We start from the raw sequence: 18031 nt of genomic DNA on the forward strand, positions 1-18031 counted from the left end.
CCATTCATTCAATCGCATTTATTGAGCGCCTAATGTGTGCAGAGCACTGTACTAAGCGCTTGGGAAGTCCAAGTTGGCAACATCTAGAGACGGTCCCTACCCAACAGCGGGCTCACAGTCTAGAAGGGGGAGACAGAGAACAAAACAAAACATATTAACAAAAAAGAAGGGCAGGAGTCAGGGTGAGGGCTGGGGTCAGATGCCTGGGTTCTGGGAAAGACCCCCGGCTTGGGAGTCAGAGGTCATGGGTTCAAATCCCGGCCCCGCCAACTGTCGGCTGTGTGACTTTGGGCAAGTCACTTCACTTCTCTGGGCCTCAGTTACCTCGTCTGGAAAATGGGGATTAAGACTGTGAGTCCCACGTGGGACAACCCAAACCCCTTGTAAACTCCCCAGCGCTTACAGCCGTGCTTTGCAATCAATCAATCGTATTTATTGAGCGCTTACTGTGTGCAGAGCACTGGACTAAGCGCTTGGGAAGTACAAGTTGGCAACATCTAGAGACGGTCCCTACCCAACAGTGGGCTCACAGTCTAGAAGGGGGAGACAGAGAACAAAACAAAACATATTAACAAAATAAAATAAATAGAATAGATATGTACAAGTAGAATAAATAAATAGAGTAATAAATACGAACAAACATATATACATATATACAGGTGCTGTGGGGAGGGAAGGAGGTAAGGCGGGATAGTAGCTGGGTGGCTTTGGACAAATCACTTCACTTAATTAATTAATGATGGCATTTATTAAGCGCTTACTATGTGCAAAGCACTGTTCTAAGCACTGGGGAGGCTACAAGGTGATCAGGTTGTCCCTCGGGGGGCTCACAAGTCTTAACCTCCATTTTCCAGATGAGGTCACTGAGGCCCAGAAGTTATTCTATTTTATTCTATTTATTTTATTTTGTTAATACGTTTTGCTTTGTTGTCTGTCTCCCCCTTCTAGCCTGTGAGCCCACTGTTGGGTAGGGACCGTCTCTACATGTTGCCGACTTGGACTTCCCAAGCGCTTAGTCCAGTGCTCTGCACACAGTAAGCGCTCAATAAATACGATTGATTGATTGATTGACCGTCTCTAGATGTTGCCGACTTGGACTTCCCAAGCGCTTAGTCCAGTGCTCTGCACACAGTAAGCGCTCAATAATAATAATAATAATGATGGCATTTATTAAGCGCTTACTACGTGTAAAGCACTGTTCTAAGTGCTGGGGAGGTTACAAGGTGATCGGGTTGTTCCACGGGGGGCTCACAGTCTTAATCCCCATTTTCCAGATGAGGTAACTGAGGCCCAGAGAAGTGAAGTGACTTGCCCAAGGTCACACAGCTGACAATTGGCAGAGTCGGGATTTGAACCCATGACCTCTGACTCCAAAGTGCTCTTTCCACTGAGCCATGCTGCTTTCAATACGATTGAATTAATGAAGGAATCAATCAATTGTATTGATTGAGCGCTTACTGTGTGCAGAGCATTGTACTAAGCGCTTGGGAAGTACAAGTCTAGATTTTATTGGTATGTTTGGTTTTGTTCTCTGTCTCCCCCTTCTAGACTGTGAGCCCGCTGTTGGGTAGGGACCGTCTTTATACGTTGCCAACTTGTACTTCCCAAGCGCTTAGTACAGTGCTCTGCACACAGTAAGCGCTCAATAAATACGACTGAATGAATGAATGAATAAGTGACTAGCCCAAAGTCACACGGCTGACAACTGGCGGAGCCGGGGTTCTCTGGGCCTCAGTGACCTCATCTGGAAAATGGGGATTAGGACTGGATTAGAACCCACAACCTTCTGACTCCCAGGACTGTGCCTCCCGACGGGCACTTAAATTCCTCCACCCCATTTCCCAGGGGCTGGGGGAGGGGACATCCTAGGTCGGGAGAGCCTTGAAGCATGGATGGGCAGAGCCAAACCTCCTCCCCCCTTCCTCCCTTTGTCCTTTCCCAACTTCCAGTGTGGCTCAGTGGAAAGAGCCCGGGCTTTGGAGTCAGAGGTCATGGGTTCGAATCCCGGCTCCACCACAAGTCTGCTGTGTGACCTTGGGCAAATCACTTAACTTCTCTGAGCCTCAGTTCCCTCATCTGTAAAAATGGGGATTAAGACTGTGAGCCCCGCCGTGGGACAACTTGATCACACTGTATCCCCCCCAGCGCTTAGAACAGTGCTTTGTACATAGTAAGCGCTTAACAAATGCCATCATTATTATTATGGCATAATGATCACATCGTATCCCCCCCAGCGCTTAGAACGGTGCTTTGTACATAGTAAGCGCTTAACAAATGCCATCATTATTATTATTATTATTATTATTCCCTTCCCCAAAGTCCTCAGTGGGAGAGAATTCATTCATTCATTCAGTGGCATGTACTGAGCGACTATTGGGTGCAGAGCACTGGATAAAGTGCTTGGGAGAGGACACTATAACTCTTCCAGGCCCCAGGAGCCATGACCTACTTTCCCTCTTGACAAACACCCATCCCTCCCCCGGCCATTCCTGTCCCTGACCCTCAGCACAAACAAGAACATCAAAGCAGGCCCCCATCCCATCCTTCCTCCTGCTCTTCCCAACCAGTTCCCTGGATTGGGGAAACCGGGAGAGGGGGAGGGGGATCAAAGTGCTCACACAAAGCACCTCTAAAGGAACCAGGGAGACGGCATTCATTCATTCATCCAATCAGATTTATTGAGCGCTTACTGTGTGCAGAGCACTGGACTAAGCGCTTGGGAAGTACAAGTTGGCAACATAGAGAGACGGTCCCTACCCAGCGGGCTCAGTCTCGGCTCCGCCACGTGCAATCAATCAATCGTATTTATTGAGCGCTTACTGTGTGCAGAGCACTGGACTAAGCGCTTGGGCAGTACAAGTTGGCAACATATAGGGACAGTCCCTACCCAACAGTGGGCTCACAGTCTAGAAGGGGGAGACAGAGAACAAAACCAAACATATTAACAAAATAAAATAAATAGAATGAATATGTACAAGTAAAATAGAGTAATAAATATGTACAAACATATCTACATATATACAGGTGCCGTGGGGAAGGGAAGGAGGTAAGATGAGGGGGATGGAGAGGGGGACGAGGGGGAGAGGAAGGAAGGGGCTCAGTGTGGGAAGGCCTCCTGGAGGAGGTGAGCTCTCAGTAGGGCCTGGAAGGGAGGAAGAGAGCTAGCTTGGCGGATGGGCAGAGGGAGGGCATTCCAGCCCACCCCCTCCCCAATTATTACCTCTGCACTTTGCTCCATTCATTCATTCATTCAATCATATTTATTGAGCGCTTACTGTGTGCAGAGCACTGTACTAAGTGCTTGGGAAGTACAAGTTGGCAACGTATAGAGACAGTCCCTACGCAACAGTGGGCTCACAGTCTAGAATGGGGAACGCTCAGGTACTTACACCTGCCACACCTTAATTAATAATAATAATGGCACTTATTAACCGCTTACTATGTGCAAAACACTGTTCTAAGTGCTGGGGAGGTTACAATGTAATCAGGTTGTCCCAAAGGGGGCTCACAGTCTTAATGCTCACTTTACAGATGAGGGAATGGAGGAACAGAAGTGACTTGCCCAAAGTCACACAGCTGACAACAGGCAGAGCCAGGATTTGAACCCATGACCTCTGACTCCCAAGCCCGGGCTCTTTCCACTGAGCCACGCTGCTTCTCTAATTATAATAATAATAATAATGATGGCATTTATTAAGCACTTACTATGCGCAAAGCACTGTTCTCTGACTCCCAAGCCCGGGCTCTTTCCACTGAGCCACGCTGCTTCTCTAATTACAATAATAATAATAACGGCATTTATTAAGCGCTTACTATGTGCAAAGCACTGTTCTAAGCGCTGGGGAGGTTACAAGGTGATCAGATTGTCCCACGTGGGGGGAGGGCTCACAGTCTTCATCCCCATTTTCCAGATGAGGCAACTGAGGCCCAGAGAAGTGAAGTGACTTGCCCAAAATCACACAGCTGACAATTGGCAGAGCCGGAATTTGAACCCATGACCTCTGACTCCAAATCCTGGGCTCTTTCCAGACTGTGAGCCCACTGTTGGGTAGGGACCGTCTCTATATGTTGCCAACTTGTACTGCCCAAGCGCTTAGTACAGTGCTCTGCACACAGTAAGCGCTCAATAAATACGATTGATTGATTGATTTCCACTGAGCCACGCTGCTTCTCTAATTCTCATTTCTTCATCCCTCCCTCACCCACCTCTTCACTTTCCTTGGGTAATTTATTTTGGGGTGCCTCATTTCTTGACCCCTCACCTATCTTTTCACTTACAGTGCTTTGCACATAGTAAGCGCTTAATAAATGCCATTATTATTATTATTATCAGGAATTTATTTTAAGGCCACCTCCCCCCAAACCATCACCATCAATGGTATTTATTGAGCGCTTACTATGTGCAGAGCACTGCACATTGGGATGCACAGAGCATCCCAAGCATTATAAGCGCTTGGGAGACTACAATATACCCGAGTTAGTAGACACCTTCCCCGCACAAGACGCGCTGACAGTCTATATGGGGAGATGAATTAATATAAATAGAAGCAGCCTGGTGTAATGGATAGAGCACGTGCCCGGGAGTTAGGAGGTCACGGGTTCTAATTCCAGCTCTGCTATGCGTCTGCCGTGTGACCTTGGGCAAGTCACCTAATAATAATAATAATAATGACATTTATTAAGCGCTTGCTATGTGCACTGTTCTTAGCGCTGGAGAGGTTACAAGGTGATCAGGTTGTCCCACGGGGGGCTCACAGTTTTAATCCCCAATTTTACAGATGAGGGAACTGAGGCCCAGAGAAGTTAAGTGACTTGCCCAAAGTCACACAGCTGACAATTGGCGGAGCCAGGATTTGAACCTATGACCTCTGACTCCAAAGCCCGGGCTCTTTCCACTGAGCCACGCTGCTTCTCACTTCACTTCCTCTGTGCCCCAGTTCCTTCATCTGTAAAATGGGGATGAAGACCGTGAGCCCCATGGGGGACAGGGACTGTGCCCAGCCCGGTTTGATTGTATCCACCCCAGTGCTTAGTACAGTGCCTGGAACATAGTAGGTGCTTAATACCATTATTATTAGAAATAATTGTTCATTCATTCAATCGTATTTATTGAGCGCTTACTGTGTGCAGAGCACTGTACTAAGCGCTTGGGAAGTACAAGTTGGCAACATATAGAGACGGTCCCTGCCCAACAATGGGCTCAGTCTAGAAGAATGGCATTTGTTAAGCGCTTACTATGTGCACAGTTGGCAGAGCCAGGATTTGAACCCATGACCTCTGACTCCAAAGCCTGGGCTCTTTCCACTGAGCCACGCTGCTTACAAAGTGATGAGGTTGTCCCCCGTGGGGCTCACAGTCTTCATCCCCCTTTTACAGATGAGGTCACGGAGGCCCAGAGAAGTGAAGTGACTTGCCCAAGGTCACACAGCAGACATGTGGCAGAGCCGGGATTCGAACCCATGACCTCTGACTCCCAAGCCCGGGCTCTTTCCACTGAGCCACGCTGCTTCTCACTACACTACACTATGTGTACACTACAACAGAGCCGGCAAGCATTCTAAAGTGTAAAACCCCTGAGTGCTCTCCACAAATAATAATAATAACAATAATAATAATAATAATAATAATAATAATAAAACAATGGTATTTGTTAAGCGCTTACTATGTGCCAAGCATGTTCTAAGTGCTGGGGTAGATACAAGGCAAGCAGGTTATCCCGCGATTGACTGGCTGATTATCAATTATCAATTGATAATTTATAAATCAATTGATAATCAGTCAATTATCAGCCTGGCCTGGCTGATAATCAGTCAATTATCAAATGATAATTTATAAATCAATTGATAGTCAGTCAATTATCAGACTGGCCTGGCTGATAATCAGTCAATTATCAATTGATAATTTATAAATCAATTGATAACCAGTCAATTATCAGACTGGCCTGGCTGATAATCAATTATCAATTGATAATTTATAAATCAATTGATAATCAGTCAATTATCAGACTGGCCGGGGTGTCTCCAGAGTTTGGGGTCTTCGGATTTGGCCTGCCTCCCCCCTGAGCCCCCTCCTCTTTCACATGTGGCCCCTGATTGAATTCATTGGGAGATCATCCCAATATCATCATCATTATTATTATTATTATTATTATTATTATTATTATTATTGGGAGTCGGCAGGATCTGGCTTCCAATCCCATCTCCCCCACTTAATAATGATGATGACATTTATTAAGCGCTTACTACGTGCAAAGCACTGTTCTAAGCACTGGGCCGGGAGATACAAGGTGATCAGATTGTTCCACGTGGGGCTCACAGTCTTCATCCCCATTTTACAGATGAGGTCACTGAGGCTCAGAGAAGTGAAGTGACTTGCCCAAAGTCACCCAGCTGACAATTGTCGGAGCCGGGATTAGAACTCATGACCCCTGACTCCAAAGCCCGGGCTCTTCCACTGAGCCACGTGGAGCAACCTGATCACCTTGTATCCTCCCAACCGCTTAGAACATAAAGAAGGCGCTTGGCTCAGTGGAAAGATCAAAGAGTCAGAGGTCATGGGTTCGAATCCCGGCTCCACCACGTGTCTGCTGTGTGACCTTGGGCAAGTCACTTAACTTCTCTAAGCCTCAGTTACCTCATCTGTAAAATAGGGATTAAGACTGGGAGCCCCAGGTGGGACAACCTGATCACCTTGTTTCCCCCGGGGCGCTTTGAAAGTTTGAAGTTTGAACAGTGCTTTGCACATAATAAGCGCTTAACAAATGCCATTATCATTATTATAGAACAATCAATCAATCAATCGTATTTATTGAGTGCATACTGTGTGCAGAGCATTGGACTAAGCGTTTGGGAAGTACAAGTTGGCAGCATATAGAGAAAGTCCCTATCCAACAGTGGGCTCACAGTCTAGAAACAGTGCTTTGCACATAGTAAACGCTTAACAAACGCCATTATTATTATTATAATTATTATTCTATCGTCCTCTCTCTTCAGATGAGGGTAAGGCTCCTGGCAGGGGCGAGATGTGAGCAAAGTGCAAGGATAAAGGGAGGGCAAAGTCCCCTAACCAAGAGGAATTCAGCACCCCCCCCAACTTTATCCCCTCCCCCCCAACACGAGACCAACTTGTACTTCCCAAGCGTTTAGTACAGTGCTCTGCACACAGTAAGCGCTCAATAAATACGATTGATTGATTGACTATCAGAGGGTGGGGCAGGGAGAGAGAGCAATGTTTTGGGGTGGGTGTGAGGGGACCCCCAGCCCCTAGCCTCACCCCCTTGGGTCAAGGCAGCCAAAAGGGGCTGGAGTTCATTCATTCATTCATTCAATCGTATTTATTGAGCGCTTACTGTGTGCAGAGCACTGGACTAGGCGCTTGGGAAGTCCAAGTTGGCAACATACAGAAACGGTCCCTACCCAACATTCATTCATTCATTCAGTCGTACTTATTGAGCGCTTACTGTGTGCAGAGCACTGGACTAAGCGCTTGGGAAGTCCAAGTTGGCAACATATAGAAACGAGAAGCAGCGTGGCTCAGTGGAAAGAGCCCGGGCTTTGGAGTCAGAGGTCATGGGTTCGAATCCTGGCTCTGCCACCTGTCTGCTGTGTGACCTTGGGCAAGTCACTTAACTTCTCTGAGCCTCAGTTACCTCATCTGTAAAATGAGGATTAAGACTGTGAGCCCCACGTGGGACAACTTGATCCCATTGTATCCCCCAGTGCTTAGAACAGTGCTTTGCACATAGTAAGCGCTTAACAAATGCCATTATTATATAGAAACGGTCCCTACCCAACATTCATTCATTCATTCAATCGTACTTATTGAGCGCTTACTGTGTGCAGAGCACTGGACTAAGCGCTTGGAAAGTCCAAGTTGGCAACATACAGAAACGGTCCCTACCCAACTTTCATTCATTCAATCGTACTTATTGAGCGCTTACTGTATGCAGAGCACTGGACTAAGCGCTTGGGAAGTCCAAGTTGGCAACATCTAGAGACGGTCCCTACCCGACAGTGGGCTCACAGTCTAGAAGGGGGAGACAGACAACAAAACAAAACCTATTAAAATAAATAGAATAAATATGTACAAGTAAAATAGAGTAATAAATCCGTACAAACATATATACAGGTGCTGTGGGGAGGGGAAGGAGGTAAGGTGGGGGGGATGGGGAGGAGAGGGAGAGGAAGGAGGGGGCTCAGTCTGGGAAGGCCTCCTGGAGGAGTTACCCCAAAACAGATTTAAGCTGTTCCTCCTGAGGCTCAGGCCTCCTCCCACACCCCCAGATCCCCCCTTCACACCCCCAGATTCCCCCCTAGAGCCAGGATTCCCCCTCTTCCCTCCCCATCCCCAGTCAGGATTATCTGCATCTGACCCATTTTGCTTGTATCCACCCCAGTGCTTAGTACAGTGCCTGGCACATAATAAGTGCTTAAAACCCCCCACAATTATTGTTATTCTCCCCACCTCGCACAACCAGAAAATACCTGTCTAGTCCCCCACTCCCCAACCCTTCAATCACAGAAACCGGTCAGTTCTGGTGAGGGGCTGGTGAGCCCCTCCGCCCCCCACCCCATATAGACCCTGAGGAATGGGGAGGGGGATGCGGAGGTTTCAGCTCCAACTCATTTTAGAGTGTGTGTGTGGGGGTGTGTGGCTTCTATGTCACAGATGGGGAAACTGAGGCCTGAGGGGCCCACCCAGAGCCCCCAGGCAATTCAGGTTCTCTTCACAATTCAGGTTCTCTTCATTCATTCAATCCCATTTACTGAGACCTTATTGGGTGCAAAGCACCTTGCTAAGCGCCTGGGAAAGTACAATTCAGCAATAAACAGTGACATTCCCTGCCCACAACGAGCTTAAAGAGTCTAAAGCAGCGTGGCTCAGTGGAAAGAGCCCGGGCTTGGGAGTCAGAGGTCATGGGTTCTAATCCCGGCTCGGCCACATGTCTGCTGTGACCTTGGGCCCCTTCCTTCCTCTCCCCCTCATCCCCCTCTTCATCCCCCCATCTTACCTCCTTCCCTTCCCCACAGCACCTGTATATATATTTGTACACATTTATTACTCTATTTATTTAACTTGTACATATCTATTCTATTTATTTTATTTTGTTAGTATGTTTGGTTTTGTTTTCTGTCTCCCCCTTTTAGACTGTGAGCCCACTGTTGGGTAGGGACTGTCTCTATATGTTGCCAACTTATACTTCCCAAGCGCTTAGTACAGTGCTCTGCACACAGTAAGCGCTCAATAAATACAATTGATTGATTGATTCTCTGAGCCTCAGTTACCTCATCTGTAAAATGGGGATTGACTGTGAGCCCCACATGGGCCAACCTGATCACCTTGTATCTCCCCCAGGGCTTAGAACAGTGCTTTGCACATAGGAAGCACTTAACAAATACCATTATTATTATTATTATTACCATAAAAATACCATAAAAAAGATACCATAAAAAAGATTGAGAGCCTTCACGAATGTCATCCACTTTCTGGGCCGAGACTGTCCCAATTTCCCCATCGCGCTATTCTGCTAGAGAGGCGAGTTTTACAGGAGTCAGAGGAAGTGGGTTCTAATCCCGACTCCATACTTATCTGCTGTGTGACATTGGGCAAGGCACTAAGCGCTTGGGAAGTCAATCAATCGTATTTACTGAGAGCTTACTGTGTGCAGAGCACTGTACTAAGCGCTTGGGAAGTACAAGTTGGCAACATATAGAGACGGTCCCTACCCAACAGCGGGCTCACAGTCTAGAAGGGGGAGGGAGGGAACAAAACAAAACATATTAACAAAATAAATAGAATAGATATGTATAAGTAAAATAAAGAAATAGAGTAATAAATACGTACAAACATATATCAATCAATCGTATTTATTGAGCGCTTACTGTGTGCAGAGCACTGGACTAAGCGCTTGGGAAGTACAAGTTGGCAACATATAGAGATGGTCCCTACCCAACAGTGGGCTCACAGTCTAGAAGGGGGAGACAGACAACAAAACATATTAACAAAATAAGATAAATAGAATAGATATGTACAAGTAAAACGAATAAATAAATAGGGTAATAAATACGTACAAACATGTATACATATATACAGGGGCAAGGTGCCAACAAGTCCAAGTTGGCAACATCTAGAGACGGTCCCTACCCAACAGTGGGCTCACAGTCTAGAAGGGGGAGACAGAGAACAAAACAAAACATATTAACACAATAAAATAAATAAAATATGTACGGCTTTGAATGGGGGTGGGGGACAGTTACTGTCTGTGGGTTTTGAGGAAGGAAGGCATTCAAGGCCAGAGGCAGGACAGAGGCTTCCTCTCCCCCTCGTCCCCCTCTCCATCCCCCCCATCTTACCTCCTTCCCTTCCCCACAGCACTTGTATATATGTATATATGTTTGTATATATTTATTACTCTATTTATTTATTTTACTTGTACATATCTATTCTATTTATTTTATTTTGTTAGTATGTTTGGTTTTGTTCTCTGTCTCCCCCCTTTTAGACTGTGAACCCACTGTTGGGTAGGGACCGTCTCTATATGTTGCCAACTTGTACTTCCCAAGCGCTTAGTCCAGTGCTCTGCACACAGTAAGCGCTCAATAAATACGATTGACTGATTGACTGACGGTCTCTATATGTTGCCAACTTGTACTTCCCAAGCGCTTAGTCCAGTGCTCTGCACACAGTAATTGCTCAATAAATAACATCTCAATAAATAACTCAATAACATCTCCAGCGTGGCTCAGCGGAAAGAGCCCGGGCTTTGGAGTCGGAGGGCATGGGTTCGAATCCCTGCTCCACCACCTGTCTGCTGTGTGACCTTGGGCAAGTCACTTAACTTCTCTGAGCCTCAGGGACCTCATCTGTAAAATGGGGATGAAGACTGTGAGCCCCACGTGGGGCAACTTGATCACCTTGGATACCCCCCCAGCGCTTAGAACAGTGCGCTGCATATAGTAAGCGCTTAACAAATGCCATTATTATTATTAAATACGATTGATTGATTGGCCGTCTCTATATGTTGCCAACTTGTACTTCCCAAGAGCTTAGGCCAGTGCTCTGCACACAGTAAGCGCTCAATAAAAACGATTGATTGATTGATTGATTGATTGATTGAGGTGGGCACCCCCCCACCCCCATCCTCATATATCCCCCCACCCAATTCCCATTCCCCAGACCCACCTCCGGCTCGGTCTCCAGCGATGTGGGAGGGAGGCAACTGGACTCTGCCTTAGCCTGAGTGTCCTGGGGTGGGGGGCGGGGGATCCAAGGAGGAGGGGCAGGGGGTGGGCACCCCAGGGGGAGGGACTGGGGGGGACCCAATGGGGGAGGAGGGGGCGGATATTTGGCCTTCAAAGTGGAGGCCGGAGCCCAGAACCAGAAAATGGGTCAGGGAAGACCACCAACTGGGGTGGGATGAAAGGGGGAGGCCTCTGGGATTTATCCCAGGGCCTGCTGCCCGGCCTGCGACCCCCCCAATTCAAATTCCCCATCCCTAGCTCCGGGCTCTTTCCCACGGGAAGCTGAATGGGCCTGCGGGGGGTGGGAGGTGGGGATGGAGCGTCTGGATGGCAGCCAGGTGCTCAAGGACCGGAATAATAATTTGTACTTCCCAGTGCTCTGCACATAGTAAGCGCTCAATAAATATGATTGATGATGATAATGATACATATTTATTACTCTATTTATTTATTTTTTTTATTTTACTTGTACCTATCTATTCTATCTATTTTATTTTGTTAGTATGTTTGGTTTTGTTCTCTGTCTCCCCCTTTTAGACTGTGAGCCCACTGTTGGGTAGGGACTGTCTCTAGATGTTGCCAATTTGTACTTCCCAAGCGCTTAGTACAGTGCTCTGCACATAGTAAGCGCTCAATAAATACGATTGATGATGATGATGATGATGATGATAATGATGCCAGCTTGTACTTCCCAAGCGCTCAGTACAGTGCTCTGCACACAGTAAGTGCTCAATAAATACGATTGATGATGATGATGATGATTTGGTGGGTAGAGGGAGCCGCTAGCCCACACAATGGGCTTTGGAGACTTGTACATTTCTATCCTACTTATTTTATTTTGTTGGTATGTTTGGTTCTGTTCTCTGTCTCCCCCTTTTAGACTGTGAGCCCACTGTTGGGTAGGGACTGTCTCTATGTGATGCCAATTTGTACTTCCCAAGCGCTTAGTACAGTGCTCTGCACATAGTAAGCGCTCAATAAATACGATTGATTGATTGATTGGAGTCAGGGGTCATGGGTTCGAATACCGACTCCGCCAGGTGTCTGCTGTGTGACCTTGGGCAAGTCACTGCACTTCTCGGAGCCTCAGTTCCCTCATCTGTCAAATGGGGATTAAGACTGTGAGCCCCACCTGGGACAACCTGATCACCTTGCATCCCCCCAGCGCTTAGAACAGTGCTTGGCACATAGTAAGTGCTTAACAAGTGCCATTATTATTCTGTTCTATTCTATTTATTTTATTTTATTAATATATTTTATTTTGTTGTCTATCTCCCCCTTCTAGACTGTGAGCCCACTGTTGGGTAGGGACTGTCTCTATGTGTTGCCAACTTGGACTTCCCAAGCGCTTAGTAATGATAATAATAATAATAATAGCATTTGTTAAGCGCTTACTATGTGTAGAGCACTGTTCTAAGCGCTGGGTGGGGGGGGGGTTACAAGGTGATCAAGTTGTCCCACGTGGGGCTCACAGTCTTCATCCCCATTTTACAGACGAGGGAACTGAGGCTCAGAGAAGTTAAGTGACTTGCCCAAGGTCACACAGCAGACAGGTGGTGGAGTCGGGATTCGAACCCAGGACCTCTGACTCCAAAGCCCGGGCTCCTTCCACTGAGCCACGCTGCCTCCTCCTAGTACAGTGCTCTGCACACAGTAAGTGCTCAATAAGTACGATTGATTGATTAGGCGCTTACAATGTGCAAAGCACTGTTCTAAGCGCTGGGGGAGGGGCTTGGTGACTTTACTTGTATATATGTATGTACATATTTATTACTCTATTTTACTTGTACATATCTATTCTATTTATTTTATTTTGTTTGGTTTCGTTCTCTGTCACCCCCTTTTAGACTGTGAGCCCACTGTTGGGTAGGGACACTCTCTATATGTTGCCAACTTGGACTTCCCAAGCGCTTAGTACAGTGCTCTGCACACAGTAAGCACTCAATAAATACGATTGATTAAGCGCTTACAATGTGCAAAGCACTGTTCTAAGCGCTGGGGGAGGGGCTTGGTGACTTTACTTGTATATATGTTTGTACATATTTATTACTCTATTTATTTTACTTGTACATATCTATTCTATTTATTTTATTTTGTTTGGTTTTGTTCTCTGTCTCCCCCTTTTAGACTATGAGCCCACTGTTGGGTAGGGACCGTCTCTATATGTTGCCAACTTGGACTTCCCAAGCGCTTAGTACAGTGCTCTGCACACAATAAGCGCTCAATAAATACGATTGATTGATTAAGCGCTTACAATGTGCAAAGCACTGTTCTAAAAGCTGGGGGGAAGGGCTTGGTGGCTTTACTTGTACATATTTACTATTCTATTTATTTTGTTAATGATGTGCATATTCTATTTGTTCTGACGATTTTGACACCAGTGTACATGTTTTGTTTTGTTGTCTGCCTCCCCCTTCTACACTGTGAGCCCGTTGTTGGGTAGGGACCGTCTCCCTATGTTGCTGACTTGTACTTCCCAAGCGCTTAGTACAGTGCTGTGCACACAGTAAGCGCTCAATAAATGCGACTGAATGAACAATGATGGCATTTATTAATCAATCAATCGTATTTATTGAGCGCTTACTGTGTGCAGAGCACTGTACTAAGCAGTTGGGAAGTACAAGTAAGCAACATATAGAGACCGTTCCTACCCAACAGTGGGCTCACAGCCTAGAAGCAGCGTGGCTCAGTGGAAAGAGCCCGGGCTTTAGAGTCAGAGGCCGTGGGTTCAAATCCCGGCTCTGCCGCTTGTCAGCTGTGTGACTTTAGGAAAGTCACTTCACTTCTCTGGGCCTCAGTTCCCTCATCTGGAAAATGGGGATGAAGACTGTGAGCCCCTCGTGGGACAACTTGATTACCTTGTATCTACCCCAGCGCTTAGAACAGTGCTTTGCACATAGTAAGCGCTTAACAAATACCATTATTATTATTATTATTAGAAGGGGGAGACAGAGAACAAAACCAAACATATTAACAAAATAAATAGAATAGATATGTACAAGTAAAATAGAGTAATAAATATGTACAAACATATATACATATTAAGCATTTACTATGTGCAAAGCACTGTTCTCTCTGACTTGCTGCCTTTATTCATCCCCGTCCCGGCCCCACGGTACTTATGTACATATCTGTAATTTTATTTATTGATGCTAATATCTGTCTCCCCCTCGAGACCGTAAGCTTGTTGTGGACAGGGAATTTGTCTGTTTATTGTTATATTGTTCTCTCCGAAGGGCTTAGTTCCGTGCTTTGCATGCAGTAAGTCCTCAATAAATACAATTAAATAAATGATTGAATGAATGAGTGAATGAACCAAGCTTTCTCCCTTGCCAGCAATTGGTGATTGAATGAATGAGTGAATGAACCAAGCTTTCTCCCTTGCCAGCAATTCCCTCCCCCTGCACATCTTATTGAAGAGAGAAATCTTCCCTAAGCCCTCATTTCCTCTTCTCCCATTCCCTTCGGCATCACCCTTACACTTGGATTTGCAACCTTCACGATGATGGTATTTGTCAACTGTTTACTTTGCGCCAAGCACTGTACTGAGCGCTGGGGTAAATACAAGGCCATCAGGTTGACCCACATGGGGCTCAAATAATAATAATGTTGGCATTTGTTAAGCGCTTACTATGTGCAAAGCACTGTTCTAAGCGCTGGGGGGGGTACAAAGTGATCAGGTTGTCCCACGTGAGGCTCACAGTCTTAATCCCCATTTTACAGATGAGGGAACTGAGGCTCAGAGAAGTTAAGTGACTTGCCCAAGGTCACACAGCAGACATGTGGCGGAGCCGGGATTCAAACCCATGACCTCTGACTCCAAAGCCCGGGCTCTTTCCACTGAGCCACGCTGCTTCTCCAGGTCTTACTCCCCATTTTACCGATGAGGTAACTGAGGCCCACAGAAGTGAAGCGACTTGTACATATTTATTTTACTTACACATATTTACTATTCTATTTATTTTATGTTGTTAATATGTTTTGTTTTGTTGTCTGTCTCCCCCTTCTAGACTGTGAGCCCGCTGTTGGGTAGGGACTGTCTCTATATGTTGCCAACTTGTACTTCCCAAGCGCTTAGTACAGTGCTCTGCACAGAGTAAGCGCTCAATAAATACGACTGAATGAATGTTTAAGCACTAGGGAGGTTACAAGGTGATCAGGTTGTCCCACGGCGGGGCTCACAGTCTTAATCCCCATTTTACAGATGAGGCCCCAAAGAAGTTAAGTGACTATTCTATTTACTATTCTATTTATTTTATTTTGTTAATATGTTTTGCTTTGTTGTCTGTCTCCCCCTTCTAGACTGTGAGCCCGCTGTTGGGTAGGGACCGTCTCTAGATGTTGCCAACTTGTACTTCCCAAGCGCTTAGTACAGTGCTCTGCACACAGTAAGTGCTCAATAAATACGATTGAATGAATGAATGAATGAATGTTCTAAGCGCTGGGGAGGTTACAAGGTGATCAGGTTGTCCCACGTGGGGCTCACAGTCTTAATCCCCATTTCACAGATGAGGTCACTGAGGCCCAGAGAAGTTAAGTGACTATTCTATTTACTATTCTATTTATTTTATGTTGTTAATATGTTTTGTTTTGTTGTCTGTCTCCCCTTCTAGACTGTGAGCCCGCTGTTGGGTAGGGACCGTCTCTATATGTTGCCAACTTGTACTTCCCAAGTACTTAGTACACTGCTCTGCACACAGTAAGCGCTCAATAAATACGATTGGATGAATGAATGAATGTTCTAAGCGCTGGGGAAGTTCCAAGGTGATCAGGTTGTCCCAAGGGGGGCTCACAGTCTTAATCCCCATTTTACAGATGAGGTCACTGAGGCCCAGAGAAGTTAAGTGACTTCATTCATTCATTCATTCAATCACATTTATTGAGCACTTACTGTGTGCACAGCACTGTACTAAGCGCTTGGGAGGTACAAGTTGGCAACACAGTTGCCCAAAGTCACACAGCTGACAAGTGGCGGAGCCAGGATTTGAACTCACAACCTCTGACTCCAAAGCCCAGGCTCTTTCCACTGAGCCACGCTGCTTCCCCAAGGTGATCAGGCTGTCCCATGTGGAGCTCAGTCTCCACCCCCATTTTCCAGATGAGGTCACTGAGGCCCAGAGAAATGAGTGACTTGCCCAAAGTCACACAGCTGACAAGCGGCGAAGTCGGGATTAGAACCCATGACCTCTGACTCCCAAAGCCGGGCTCTCTCCACTGAGAGACTCAGTGAGCACTCCACATGAAACGGAGTGCTGCCAAGCACTGTACTAAGCGCTGGGGTAGAGACAAGGTCATCAGGTCCCCCCGGGGGTTCACAGTTTAAATAGGTCAGCCCGTTGTTGGGTAGGGATCTGTTGCCAAATTGGACTTTCCAAGTGTTTAGTCCAGTGCTCTGCACATAGTAAGCGCTCAATAAATACGACTGAATTGAATGAATGAATAAATAGGAAGGGGAACAGGTACTGAACGGCCCCGCTTTGCAGATGAGGGAGAAGCTGCGTGGCTCAGTGGCAAGAGCCCACACTTGGGAGTCAGAGGACGTGGGTTCTAATAATAATAATAATAATGGCATTTATTAAGCGTTTACTATGTGCAAAGCACTGTTCTAAGCGCTGGGGAGGTTACAAGGTGATCAGGCTGCCCCATGGTGGGGGTCACAATCTTAATCCCCATTTTACAGATGAGGGAACTGAGGCCCAGAGAAGTGAAGTGACTTCATCATCATCATCAATCGTATTTATTGAGCGCTTACTATGTGCAGAGCACTGTACTAGGCGCTTGGGAAGTGCAAATTGGCAACATATAGAGACAGTCCCTACCCAACAGTGGGCTCGCAGTCTAAAAGTGACTTGCCCAAAGTCACACAGCTGACAATTGGCGGAGCCGGGATTTGAACCCATGACCTCTGACACCAAAGCCCGGGCATTTGTTAAGCACTTACTATGTGCAAAGTACTGTTCTAAGTGCTGGGGAGGATACAAGGTGATCAGATCACCTTGTAATAATGATGGCATTTGTTAAGCGCTTACTATGTGCAAAGTACTGTTCTAAGCACTGGGGAGGATACAAGGTGATCAAACCACCTTGTAATAATAATAATAATAATGGCGTTTGTTGAGCACTTGCTCTGTACAGAGCACTGTTCTAAGCACTGGGGGGGATACAAGGTGATCAAGTTGTCCCACGTGCGGCTCACAGTCTTAATCCCTATTTTATAGATGAGGTAACTGAGGCTCAGAGAAGTTGGGTGACTTGCCCAAGGTCACACGGCAGACATGTGGCGGAGTCTGCATTCGAACCCATGACCTCTTACTCCAAAGCCCGTGCTCTTTCCACTGAGCCTTGTATCCTCCCCAGTGCTTAGAACAGTGCTTTGCACATAGTAAGCGCTTAACAAATGCCATCATTATTATTATTATTATTGCCAGCTAATCAGGCTGGACCCAATCCCTGTCTCCCATGGGGCTCACAGTCTTCATCCCCATTTTACAGATGAGGGAACTGAGGCTCAGAGAAGTGACGTTCTCTGTATATGTTGCCAACTTGTACTTCCCAAGCGCTTAGTACAGTGCTCTGCACATAGGAAGCGCTCAATAAATACGATTGAATGAATGAATAGTAAGCTCTTGACGAATGCCATCATTATTACTATTATTTACCCCAGCAGTTGGCACTTAGTAGGTGCTTAACAATGTGAGCCCGCTGTTGGGTAGGGACCGTCTCTATATGTTGCCAACTTGTACTTCCCAAGCGCTTAGTACAGTGCTCTGCACACAGTAAGCGCTCAATAA

General features: G+C 46.3%; 2 protein-coding genes across 2 annotated transcripts in view; one reads left to right on the forward strand and one right to left on the reverse strand.

Moving 5' to 3' along the window:
• The window catches only part of SLC25A22 (solute carrier family 25 member 22), a 59787-nt gene extending 48557 nt beyond the window's left edge, over positions 1–11230 (reverse strand). The window contains exon 1 of the mRNA XM_038764314.1: positions 11182–11230. The gene's annotated coding sequence lies outside the window, so the exon portion shown is untranslated. The remainder of the gene's footprint in view (positions 1–11181) is intronic.
• The window catches only part of LOC119944161 (cuticle collagen 39-like), a 50491-nt gene that overhangs the window by 16191 nt on the left and 16269 nt on the right, over positions 1–18031 (forward strand). The gene's annotated exons all lie outside the window — the stretch shown is intronic.

This window comes from Tachyglossus aculeatus, chromosome 22 (assembly GCF_015852505.1).
Source record: "Tachyglossus aculeatus isolate mTacAcu1 chromosome 22, mTacAcu1.pri, whole genome shotgun sequence".
In the NCBI taxonomy this organism is placed as follows: Eukaryota; Metazoa; Chordata; class Mammalia; order Monotremata; family Tachyglossidae; genus Tachyglossus; species Tachyglossus aculeatus.